Source organism: Danio aesculapii, chromosome 5, assembly GCF_903798145.1.
Source record: "Danio aesculapii chromosome 5, fDanAes4.1, whole genome shotgun sequence".
NCBI lineage: Eukaryota > Metazoa > Chordata > Actinopteri > Cypriniformes > Danionidae > Danio > Danio aesculapii.
Window position 1 is genome coordinate 13,309,173 of NC_079439.1, and position 6,092 is coordinate 13,315,264.

Here is a 6,092-nt window from a genome sequence, read left to right on the forward strand (position 1 = left end):
GATTTAAAACAAAATATTAACAATTATATATATATATATATATATATATATATATATATATATATATATATATATATATATATATATATATATATATATATATATATATATATATATGTATATATATATATGTATATATGTATATATATATATGTATATATGTATATATATATATATATATATATGTATATATGTATATATGTATATATATATATATGTATAGATAGATAGATAGATAGATAGATAGATAGATAGATAGATAGATAGATAGATAGATAGATAGATAGATATATAGATAGATATGGTCACACTTTATTTTGATGGTTCGTTTGTTGAATTTAAGTTACATTGCATCTACATGCCAACTAATTCTCATTCGATTATAAATAAACTGTTAAGTTGGGGTTACTGTAAGTTGACATGTACTTGCAAAGTTTCTTATAGTCAGTTGAATATATATATATATATATATATATATATATATATATATATATATATATATATATATATATATATATATATATATATATATATATATATATATATATATATATATATATACAGTATGTCACAAAAGTGAGTACACCCCTTACATTTCTTCCTTTTAATAGGACAACACTGCAGAAATGACTTTTTGACACAATGAAAAGTAGTCAGTGTGAAGTTCATTTAGCAGTGTAAATTTATTGTCCTCTCAAAAAAACTAAAAATACAGTCAATAATAGCTGAACCCCTGGCAACAAAAGTGAGTACACCCCTAAGAAAAAAATTAAAATGTTAATATTTTGTGTGGCCACCATCATTTTCCAGCACGGCTTTAATTCTCCTGGGCATGGAGTTGACCAGAGCTTCACAGGTTGCCACTGGAGTCCTCTTCCACTCCTCCATCACAACATCACGGAGCTGGTGGACATTTGACACCTTGTGTTCCTCCACCTTCCTTTTCAGGATGCCCCAGAGGTGTTCTATGGGGTTTAGGTCTGGAGACATGCTTGGCCAGTCCGTCACCTTTACCCTGAGCCTCTTTAGCAAGCCAGAGGTCATCTTGGAGGTGTGTTTGGGGTCATTATCATGCTGGAACACTGCTTTGCAGCCCAGTTTTTTGAGGGAGGGGATCATGCTCTTCTTTAGTATGTCACAGTACATGTTAGAATTCATGTTTCCCTCAATAAAATGTAGCTCCCCAATGCCAGCAGCACTCATGCAGCCCCACATAATGACACTCCCACCACCATGTGTAACGGTAGGCAAGACACACTTGTCTTTGTACACTTCACCTGGTTGCCGCCACACACGCTTGACACCATCTGAACCAAAAAGGTTTATCTTGGTCTCATCAGACCACAGGACATGGTTCCAGTAATCCTGGTGCTTAGTTTGCATGTCTGCAGCAAATTGTTTGCAAGCTTTCTTGTGCATCGTCTTTAGAAGAGGCTTCCTTCTAGGACAACAACCATGCAGACCAATTTGATGCAGTGTGCGGCGTACGGTCTGAGCACTGACAGGCTGACCTCCCATCCCTTCAATCTCTGCAGCAATGCTAGAAGCACTCATCCGTCTGTTTTTCAACGACAATCTTTGGATGTGACGCTGAGAATGTGCACTCAGCTTCTTTGGCCGACCATGGCGAGGCCTGTTCTGAGAAGAACCTGTCCTCTTAAAGCGCTGGATGGTCTTGGCCACTGTGCTGCTACATAGTTTCAGAGTGTTGGCTATCTTCTTATAGCCTTGGCCATCTTTATGCAAAGCAACAATTCGTTTTTTCAGGTCTTCTGAGAGTTGTTTGCCATGAGGTGCCATGTTGAACTTTTAGTGGCTAGGCTGAGAGAGTGGAAGAGCCTTTATACCAAATTTAACTCACCTGCTATCTGGTGACACCTGGGACAGTGTAACACTAATGAGTCACATGACACAGGGGAAGGAAAATCAGTTATTGTGCTCAATTTGTACATTTTTTCTTAGGGGTGTACTCACTTTTGTTGCCAGGGGTTCAGCTATTATTGGCTGTATTTTTAGTTTTTTTGAGAGGACAATAAATTTACACTGCTAAATGAACTTCACACTGACTACTTTTCATTGTGTTAAAAAGTCATTTCTGCAGTGTTGTGCTATTAAAAGTTACAGATAAATATTTGCAGAAATGTAAGGGGTGTACTCACTTTTGTGACATACTATATATATATATATATATATATATATATATATATATATATATATATATATATATATATATATATATATATATATATATATATATATATATATATATATATATATATAAATTACATTTTTAATAATTACATTTAATTGTTTCATGTTTTTGTTACATTTATTTTACAAGATTTGGCTTTTTGCAACTCGTCATAATTTTCATCATGTCTAAATGCAATGCAAATTTGTATTATGGTAGCTGTAAATTTGACATAAATAATAAGTATTGTGATAAGTTTGCTTATATATCCTAAATTCATGTCTTACAAATACTTTTTTGTTAGAATTATACATTTAAATTTTTAATATAATTAATCATATTCATCTAAAAATGATATATAATATATATGTTGTTCAGTCTTGTAATCTTGAAATGTGAGCAAAATCACCTGTTTTGTCATCACAACAGTTCACCAGAAAACCAGCGTAATTTTAAACTACAGCGGATCAAATCATTATTAAACTGCTAAGTGACTTTCTAAGTCGATCTCTCTCTTTTGTATGTTGTAGTGCTGTATTTATACCACTGTAATATTGTGGTCTACCGATTGCTACAGAGAAATCCTGGGAGATATCTCTGTAGACTGATGGCATTTCATGTTGTTCAGTCTTGTAATCTTGAAATGTGAGCAAAATCACCTGTTTTGTCATCACTTTAGACATTACGCTAGAGAATCATTCAAACACTAGCTTTAAAATGACGCTGGTGAATTAGTAATGGCTTCTGCTGTTCTGACGTCAGCTGCAGATGTGAATGAATGGCGGAAGAAAGTGTTCCTCTTATAAAAGGGTTTTTAGGCTCTCCGTGTTTGATTTTCTTTTTTTACACACGATTATGCCATTGAACTGTTGTATAAACGCAATATCACAGGAGTAGCAGTGCGATGTGGCTGTATATCGTCACAGGTGGGAGACTTAGGCACTCGATCTGTGGCCTTGTGCCAACACACACCTCTCACCAGTGCCGATATACAGCCGTATTGCACTGCTACTCGTGTGATATTGCGCATATATATATATATATATATATATATATATATATATATATATATATATATATATATATATATATATATATATATATATATATATATATATATAAACCCAGTAACATTTAGTTGTTTTAATGAGCCATAAGTGTTATAAGGAATTTTATACCAGATGTTATGCTGTAGAGATAACAAACAGCTCCACACACACACACACACACACACAGAGTCCTGTTAAGTTCATTGTCTTGTCCATTTTCTTTAGCGTCTGGTTTCAGTCTCTTTTTCCTGTCTGGGGAGCTGATGAGGTCTTTACATGTACCCTTGATCATTACTTAAAAGACTGAGCCATAAACCTCAAAAGTGTGAGCTGCAGAAATCAATGCATTTCTATTAATCCCATTTGCAGGAGCGCTTCCCCTAAACCTCGTTACTGTAAAACGATATCATAGGAAGAGTTGTTATCAGGTTAGCAGTGCGAGTGCTTCTCTTTGCAGAAACCACCGTCTCGTCTTTCCTTATGCAAGATGATTTTTGATGGATGGATGGATTGATGTTCCCAGAAAAGAGACGATGGTTAGGAACAGACTGATCTTTTTAGGCCCCGTTTACACTAATGTGTTTTAGTTTTAAAACGCATAAGTTTTGCTACAGTTATGCCTTCTGTCCACACTACGCCGGCGTTTTCGAGCGCAGAAAATTTAACTTTTTGAAAAAAAGTTGCTCCGTGTCAGAGTGGATGGGGAAAAACTGAGACAGATCTGATTGGGGCCTTTTCTTCAATATTAAGTAGCTTACACACAGTTCAGTCCTGCATCCTCTCCTTGTAAGTTCAGACTTCGCAAGATTGATATGGAAAACAAACTACAGAGGACACGTCGGGTTAATCTTAAAAGGGAACAGTGTACTGTATAATCTCATTACCATCACTCTGGCTATATTGTTTAACTTTCTTAACACTAAAATGAAAGCATGACATAGGGAACTGCCTATTTTCATTTTGATCTGAACAACTTAACAGACACTAAACATGTTGAGGCATTGTGTAGCTACATATTTATATGAGCGTCATTTTCACTGTATGCGTATTTATAACAAAACGGAGCCTATAACATCACTGCCTCCTTTCATTTTCATTGAAAATATTAAACACACCCTCTCTTTTGCCGAATATCAGTTTTAATGATCAAAAATGGCCATCTATTATAAAAGTATAATGTTCAATAAGTTTTTACAATATAGGAAATAAAGGCAAGCAATCTGTCAAATGTGCAGAATCAGTGTACGCGGTTACATTAATTAATATAGTAGCTTATCTTTGCGCTCAGCCAAAACACGTTACCTGAAAACCAGTAAGAGATTCAAAAGACCAAAGTCAGGGAATATGTCATTAGATAGAGATAACAAGATGAATTAAATGAGAGATGAGATCCAGCGGTAGATCCTTGATGAACAGTCCGACGTGCACAGCTCTCATATGGGTAGATGTGGTCAAAGCACCCGCTGACTGCCTGGAGATAAGACGCGCGCATACGTTGCAGCGCATGCCAGAGTGTGTGTGTGGTCACGTGATGTGCGTTTTCAGCAGTATAGTGTGGACGGAGAGCTGTTCAGAAATGCTAGGTGAAACGCCAGTGTGGACGTGGATCGTTTTCATTCTAAAACGCTGTTTTAAAACTAAATCGTATTACTGTAAACAGGGCCTTAATACTTAAAAACAGAAATCACATACAGAAAAAGTGTCACATTTTTACATAAAATAACACTTTTTTTTTTCTGGGATTCATTTGTGCATGCTATTCACCAAAAAAAAAAGAAGATTAACATCAATATTCTTACAGTTAAAATATGTTTTATATATTTAAAAATATATTAAAATATAAATATTTTACAGATAAAATATTTTATATATTTATAATTATATACAGTAATTGTATATATATATATAACCTAAATACTTTTTTACAGTTATAGTAAAAAATATTTTAAAATGAAATGAAAATTCTGATCAAAATCAAGGGCTTCTTAAAGTCCAGAGTTATTATAGTTTGCTAAAAGTAGAAGATATTCAACTTAAACTGTTTTATTTGTACTTTAAATGAATGTTAGCTAAAATTTAATTTGTGTAATAATTTTATTTTCAGCTTGTTGCAAAGAAAATATTTCTCATTTTTCAATAGATTAGCATAACTAAACCTACATCATTACATAAATCATGTGCCTCTCATATGGAGAATGAAGTCACATGCATTGCTCAGGTGTGAGTTATTCAGACTTCAACAGAGTGTAAAAATCTTGATGGTTCTGTGGGTCTCATCTATCAAATCTGAGCTTTAATTTGTATTGTTTATTGGATTCGGTTCAGGTGACTGGCTGGGCCATTCTACAGCTTGATTTTCTTTCTGTAAAAGCATTTGAGAGTTTCCTTGGCTGTGTTTTGGATCATTGTCTTGCTGAAATGTCCACTCTGGTTTCATCTTCATCCTCCTGCTAATGTAGATGTTGGACTGAAGCAGCTGATATTCATTTACAATGATGAAGGGCAGACGCTTGCTGAATAGCTACTATGAGATTTGAGCTGCTGTCTTTGTGTTCAATACTTTTTTCCTACGTCATTTCATTTTATTACGCATAACTTAATTTTTAAGCTAATTAGATTTGGTTTCTTTTCATATGTGGATTTCTTTACCAACATTACGTTACCAACATTCAGGGAAAATTTCAAGTCAACAGCATCTTTAGAAATATGTTTTGTGAGGAAAATGGTGGCGTGTTCAATACTTATTTTCCTGACTGTATATATGTAAAAACACTGTAGATATGTAAATACAAATTTCTTAATTGTTTATCCAAGCCCATCATGTAGTAGAATTAAACAAAGCAAGTACACCA